The sequence below is a fragment of the Electrophorus electricus genome, chromosome 2, assembly GCF_013358815.1.
Source record: "Electrophorus electricus isolate fEleEle1 chromosome 2, fEleEle1.pri, whole genome shotgun sequence".
In the NCBI taxonomy this organism is placed as follows: Eukaryota; Metazoa; Chordata; class Actinopteri; order Gymnotiformes; family Gymnotidae; genus Electrophorus; species Electrophorus electricus.
Window position 1 is genome coordinate 21250839 of NC_049536.1, and position 8099 is coordinate 21258937.

The following is an 8099-nucleotide window of genomic DNA, read 5'->3' on the forward strand; positions in this document are numbered from 1 at the left end:
AATGACACTTGTAAAGTGTATAGCACTTTAAGGATATCCATTTTATTTTTGTTTTATAAAATCTTTCCACAATGTAATGAGTAACATGCCAACCTAGGTATTACAGTAAATAACTCAATGTATGGCATTAGAACTACATCACAACTTTAGTTGTCACAATAAAGTAAAGTTTGGTGACTCCAGTGACAACAACTCAAGTTTCAGCCTAATTTAATTTCTAGCCAAAGCTGAAGCTTTTCTTCAGACTCGAGTGTGAAATATTCTGCTAGCCATTACCACTGTAATTAAGCAGTGCTTTTATGGTTCCTCAGATGTCAGTACAACAAACCTACTGGCGACGATGTCCTGAAAACCATTATTCACAGTATCATTGCCCAGAGCGCGCTTCAAAAAACCCCAAAACAAAACAAAAACAGCTATGATGGTGCCATTAATGAACCTGCATGACCTCTGGCTGGCCACTAGAGGTCACCCTCACCAGAATACTTACAGCAGACATAGCAAGCACACCCCTGCCCAACATCTCTGCTAATGAGACGCTATAAAGACTCACTGGTGTCACTTCTTGCTCAATATTGTCATTTTTCACCACTGTATACTTAGCCTTTTCTTACTGTTTTTGTTTTTGTTTGTTTGTTTGTTTGTTTGTTTTGTTTTGTTTGTTTGTTTGTTTTTTACAGCCTGGCTCTGAGCATGTCTGTGTTTATTTTAACTCTTGCCTGTTACACTGAGTCTGACTCTGTGATGTTTTTCTGTTTTTTAATAATAAAATCACATGGCATGGCCATGTCGGGCTTGTATGAGCAAACCCTTCAACAGCATGCTCTGCTTAAGAATGAACTGTCTGGCGCTGTTGGCAACACACAAGGCACTTCCCCACACAGCTCAGTTCAACCCTCACCATTCTGCCAAACCAGGAAGCGAAACTCACGTCAGCCCAGATTACATCACCCCCTTAGAGGCGTATGTTGTCTTACCGGCTGAAATGGCTCTGTCTCTGACCTCAGGGGCCTGCCAGAGCTGAAGTTATTCATTCATTTTCAATTTTCTTCATTTACTGCAACTTCTACTGTCACTTCCACCATCATGTTCAGTAAGCACATGAATAATAGCACTAAATTGGTCATAGTTTATTTGAGGCAGATGCATGAGAATTAAATTAATTTTTTTATTTTATTTTTTATGCTATTTTCAATTTAGACACTTTCCTCCTTAACCCTCCCTTTGCATGCATTTATGTTAATGATACAGATATTAAAGGTCTTGTCGAATTGACTTGTGCAAATGGAAAAATCAGCAGCGACTATGAATACTTCATTACAGAGAGAGAACTAAACCAGACAGACTTGACTGTTGCAGTAACGGTCACAGTAATAGTAATAGCAGGCTCATTCTGCTACAGAACTCAAACGTCAACGATGTGCAGCATGAAGGCATGCAATGTGCAAAAGTGGAGGTTATAACGGTGTGCAATCTGTGCTGAGAAGCCTGGCTAAGACGACACGATTGCCCCAGTTTACAGTGAAGAACTGGTAAAGGAATGACACCGGAAAGAGACCCATCCTAAAGTGACATGAAAAGAATGAGGGCGAGTGGAACTCTTGCAGGAATCGGGGAGCCTTCCCTTGTCCAGGGGTGTGTGGGTTCCTTCTTAGAACTTCAACGTATTCTTCAAATTTCTAGCATGTTGCTTTAGCTTAACCCCTTCTGTGCCAAAGACACTCATACCTCACTCCTGAAACATTCCTGTTGGTTTCAGAAGTAATTCAAGAAGTTAATTATATGGGTAATAACTTATTAGCTTGAATTTAAGAACTTAAAACACTATTACACTGTCATTTTTCAGCTCTGTTTTCCATCCTCAACCACGTCCTTCTCCTCATCCTAAGCCTCAACCTCATCCTTGTCCTCGTCCTCATCCTTGTCCTCAGCCTCAACCTCGTCCTCATTCTCAGCCTCAACCTCATCCTTGTCCTCGTCCTCAGCCTCAACCTCATCCTTAACCTCAGCCTCAACCTCGGCTTCAGCCGCAACCTCAGCCTCAGCCGGTTTTGACTGCAGCTCCATTAGCAGAAGGCAGGTGAGCCTTTGCGCCAGCGTCAGAGGGACGTCCGTCCTGTCGGGGCTCTGCTGTAAAACCGTGGCTAAGAGGGAGCAGTATGCTGGGATATGACACATACTGTTGAATATCCTCGACTTTTTGATGTTGGAGATTGATTTACTGGCTCTGGTGTCAGGACAGAGTCTCTTGTGGAAGTACTCTTCCTTCTGTGCGTCTTTGAACCCCTGGATTTCTGTGAACTTTTGGATGTATTCCGGAGGAATTCTGTTCACTGACCCTGGTCGAGAAGTTATCCAGAACAGAGCAGATGGAATTAGGTTTCCTTTTATGAGGTTTGTCAGCAATATATCAACTGTTGTTGGCATGGAGGTGTCAGTCCAGTTATTATTATGGTGGAAATCTAGAGGAAGGCGATATTCATCCAAACCCTCCAAAATAAGCAGGACTCTGACTGCATCCAAGTTAATCTGTTTTATTTCAGGAAAAAAGTGTTGGAGAAGTTCAGTTAAACTGATGCGTTTCCCTGTGTTCTGATGTAAATCCTGTAAAGGAAGTACAAGAACCAGATCAATGTCCTGGTTGGCTTTTCCTTTTGCCCAGTCAAGAACAAACTTCTGCACACACACAGTTTTCCCAATGCCAGCGATCCCCTTGGTAAGTACAGTTTTAGTTTTCATTAGCCGTTCAAATGGTTCTTAAAGATATTCCATTTATTTGGAAACTCTTTCACTCTCGGCCTCCTTGGAGTTGCCTTTGCCTTTGTCATGTCAGGGTGTTGTTGTTGTTGTTGTTGTTGTTGTTGTTGTTGTTCTTCTTCTTCTTCTTCTTCTTCTTCTTCTTCTTCTTCTTCTTCTTCTTCTTCTTCTTCTTCTGTGATGCAGGGCTTGACATAGACATCATCCAGTAAAGATAGGCTGCTGTACTTTTCTTTCCTTATGAAAATGTACTGTAACTTCTCTTCATATCTTTTCTTTAGTTTTTGCTTGGTCTCATTTATGGCACTCACTGCAAAAAAAAGTTTAATCATGTCAGCTCTGTTGATTTAAATTTTGAAGTGAAAAACATGAATGGCATATGGCCTGTGTATTTTCAAATTTCATAATGTGTATATAGTACATCTATCTATTGTGTAAATTGTTGTTACCATAACAGGAGTGTGTAGGCTGTGCAACAACAGAATCCTGATGCTTCTCCGAGTCAGAATCATCAGAACCAGAACTTATCTTACTAACAGCAGATAAAGGGAATCCAAGGAAAGAAATGGTTATATATTTAGCTGACATTTTTATCCAAAGCAGCTTACAATTATGACTGAACACAACTTGAGGGTTAAGGGTCTTACTCAGGGGCCCAACAGAAGCAGCTTGAGAGTGGGGGGGGGCTTGAACCAGTAATTTTCCAATTACTAGTCAAGTATCTTAACCTCTCAGATATCGCTTCCTGTTCTAAAATAAACTAGATATAACACTAGTTCTTAGTAATACAGCTGTTATAATACTAGTTGTTAATAGTACAGTTGTTATAATACTAATTGTTAATACTTTACTTTACATTACCCACAATTTCTTCTTTTTAGAAGTGAATGGGAATTGCTTGTGTATTCTGTAATGTGTAGTTACCTGTGAGTACTCTCATATTGTGTAATGTGTAGTTACCTGTGAGTACTCTCATATTGTGTAATGTGTAGATACCTGTGAGTACTCTCGTATTGTGTAATGTGTAGTTACCTGTGAGTACTCTCGTATTGTGTAATGTGTAGTTACCTGTGAGTACTCTCGTATTGTGTAATGTGTAGTTACCTGTGAGTACTCTCGTATTGTGTAATGTGTAGTTACCTGTGAGTACTCTCGTATTGTGTAATGTGTAGTTACCTGTGAGTACTCTCGTATTGTGTAATGTGTAGTTACCTGTGAGTACTCTCGTATTGTGTAATGTGTAGTTACCTGTGAGTACTCTCGTATTGTGTAATGTGTAGTTACCTGTGAGTACTCTCGTATTGTGTAATGTGTAGTTACCTGTGAGTACTCTCATATTGTGTAATGTGTAGTTACCTGTGAGTACTCTCATATTGTGTAATGTGTAGTTACCTGTGAGTACTCTCGTGTTGTGTAATGTGTAGTTACCTGTGAGTACTCTCGTATTGTGTAATGTGTAGTTACCTGTGAGTACTCTCGTATTGTGTAATGTGTAGTTACCTGTGAGTACTCTCGTATTGTGTAATGTGTAGTTACCTGTGAGTACTCTCGTATTGTGTAATGTGTAGTTACCTGTGAGTACTCTCGTATTGTGTAATGTGTAGTTACCTGTGAGTACTCTCGTATTGTGTAATGTGTAGTTACCTGTGAGTACTCTCGTATTGTGTAATGTGTAGTTACCTGTGAGTACTCTCGTATTGTGTAATGTGTAGTTACCTGTGAGTACTCTCGTATTGTGTAATGTGTAGTTACCTGTGAGTACTCTCGTATTGTGTAATGTGTAGTTACCTGTGAGTACTCTCGTATTGTGTAATGTGTAGTTACCTGTGAGTACTCTCGTATTGTGTAATGTGTAGTTACCTGTGAGTACTCTCGTATTGTGTAATGTGTAGTTACCTGTGAGTACTCTCGTATTGTGTAATGTGTAGTTACCTGTGAGTACTCTCGTATTGTGTAATGTGTAGTTACCTGTGAGTACTCTCGTATTGTGTAATGTGTAGTTACCTGTGAGTACTCTCGTATTGTGTAATGTGTAGTTACCTGTGAGTACTCTCGTATTGTGTAATGTGTAGTTACCTGTGAGTACTCTCGTATTGTGTAATGTGTAGTTACCTGACAGTACTCTCGTATTGTGTAATGTGTATTTACCTGACAGTACTCTCGTATTGTGTAATGTGTATTTACCTGACAGTACTCTCGTATTGTGTAATGTGTATTTACCTGACAGTACTCGTATTGTGTAATGTGTATTTACCTGACAGTACTCTCGTATTGTGTAACGTGTATTTACCTGACAGTACTATCGTATTGTGTAACGTGTATTTACCTGACAGTACTATCGTATTGTGTAACGTGTATTTATCTGACAGTACTCTCGTATTGTGTAACGTGTATTTACCTGACAGTACTCTCATATTGTGTAACGTGTAGTTACCTGACAGTACTCTCATATTGTGTAACGTGTAGTTACCTGACAGTACTCTCATATTGTGTAACGTGTAGTTACCTGACAGTACTTTCATATTGTGTAATGTGTAGTTACCTGACAGTACTCTCATATTGTGTAATGTGTAGTTACCTGACAGTACTTGCATAGTCATCCTTCAACCCTGGTAAAGTCTCCATTGATTCAAAACTGCTTTGTTCTGAGTCTCCACTTTCTTCGTCAAAACTGCACACAAGATGAAGAAACAGCTTTGATCCATTTCCCCATTAAAAAAAAAAAAAACAAGCTAAAAATTATCCAAGTTCTGGAAATGTTCATTTTGTATACATGAGAGTCCTGCACTCTAAGACGTGTGTCTGTAAATCACCTTCTGTTGGGAGTTTTCCCTCTGTTAAAGTTGCCAACGAGTTCCCTTGATTTCTCACTGTTCACTGACAAAGCCCGGCGCACAGGTACAGCTTCTCCCATACCCTCGCCCTTCCTATGAGAGCACACAGTCACCTCATTATCCCTGATGACAGCTACTACTAATGAAGCAACTCCAAATGAAGCCTTTCATTTGAAACCTTGTAGACTTATTGAGTAGAAACAGTAGAACAGAAGAAACATTGAACATAGTTGCTCTCCATAAATGCCCTGCTGTCTGTAGGGGTGACACAGTCATAAATGCCCAGCTGTCTATAGGGGTGACACAGTCATAAATGCCCTGCTGTCTGTAGGGGTGACACAGTCATAAATGCCCTGCTGTCTGTAGGGGTGACACAGTCATAAATGCCCTGCTGTCTGTAGGGGTGACACAGTCATAAATGCCCTGCTGTCTGTAGGGGTGACACAGTCATAAATGCCCAGCTGTCTATAGGGGTGACACAGTCATAAATTTTTCGGTGTCTGTAGGGGTGACACAGTCATAAATGCCCTGCTGTCTATAGGGGTGACACAGTCATAAATGCCCTGCTGTCTGGGCAATGCAATATATAATTCTGTACTTTTGTACTAATTACCTGGAGTGATGTAAAGGTGTGTTCACTGGCCCATAAACAGATGCTGTTCTTTGTAACTTAACGTGATTCCTGGGAATTTTCTGGGAACTTTCCTCCTTAACACTATAAACATAAACTCTTGTTTATAAATGTAACTACTCAATTAAAACCAGATTAGGGTAATACGATAATACAACATCCCACCCCCACCCCCCACACACTCATACTAAGTGACAATTACATTGGCCTTGTCTCTCCTTGGAAGACTAGGGTTATTTCCCACATTTCCCACAAAGTGCCGCACAAGTTGCCTGACTTCATTCCTCCTGGTACGTAAACTCTTTGTTATGTTATCGACAAAGTCAGCTTCGACATAGTGGATTTACCCTCCTAAGCACAGCTCTGAGACGCTCTGAGGCCAGGGCTTCAAATGCTGCAATACATTTGTGTAATAATGCAGCAGTCGTACAGAGTGTAAAACCAATCTGTCTGCACACCCTCCCCCCAAACACCCACTGGGACCACTGTGATCAGTTTCCGTAACTCGGTCTGAACAGGGTAACAGTATAGAGGCTCCTGATTCCCACTGATATACTTATGCTGTGACTGGCTTATTACCTGTCTGCCCCTCCAGAACTGAGCCAGTCAGTCGCAAACCTCTGCTTGGCTGATGGATGATGAGATGTAGGTGACACTGATCTGTCCGAGCAAAACCTTGAGAACCCAAACGTAAGCGTTAAAAGAATCGACTTGTAGAAAGCTTGATGTATCAAGTATTCTGTTTATGCACTGCAAAAAAAAAAAAAAAGTGCATATGTGCTTGTGAATGCAAGAAGGTCACGAAACAATGGAAAGTGTCGGTAAATTGCCACTAGCAGTGAATCTCCTGTTTTCTGTCACATTCACCCTGAGTCTGTTTTCTCCACAGTCCTCTTCTCAAACCGGCCCCTGGATTTAAAGGGTCCCTCCGCATTCTGACCTGTGCTGTGGAAAAAAAGGAGAAGAAAGGATCAGAGAGAAGAGGCCCCGGCTGTAGTGTACGAATAGCCACCACACTCTAATAAATGAACAGGATGGCTTTGTTGTTATTGCGATCGTTGTTTGGCGGCCATACACACCTTTTCAGCAAAATCCCTGAGATTTACAGTTTGACATTACAGTATGCTCTAATGAACATATACTGTGTTGCAAGATTTTTATACACCATTACAATTAGGGCTAGTCTTCAGTCCAGTTCATGCTTGTGTAGTGTGAGATTAAGGACACAAATTTGAAACTATCCCATGAGAATAATTCTGTACTGTCTATAAGTAAGTAAACAACGCACATAGCAAAGCACTTTCGGATTCAGTAACAGAACCTCTGTGTGAGTGTACTGTTTGCACCATTTTTCATACTGTCATTCCTTCCGGTTCTTATTTACCCTGAGTCATTTTTCTCTGCTTCCGAGTGTCCCCGGATTCTGGGAATGGCAGGATCCATCTTCCTGAGCTGGGAATATATGTAGAAGTCAATTTCAAGTGTATACCTGCTTCTCTTATTTGGTGAACTTAACCTCTTTTGTCTTTTCTAATTCTGCAGTTCTTCAGTATTATGAATGTTTTATTGTGTATGTTTTATTAACTGTATGTTTTATTATGAATCGATATAAAGCAAATTTTTAGTAACACTAATTTCTTATTAGAACCATGTTTTAGCAATAAAAATATGAATGAGGAATATATATTCAAGAGATGGAAAGAGAGCAATACATTCTAACTACAATTCAAACTTATCCATGCCTGTTTGCCCTGTTGGTGGTGCAAGACATTACCTCACTTTTAAAGTGCCTGCTTTTAAAGTAATATGCTGAATCATCATGGTGGCAAACAAGAGACAGCTAATGTTCACAATAAAGACAATATATGCCATCTATT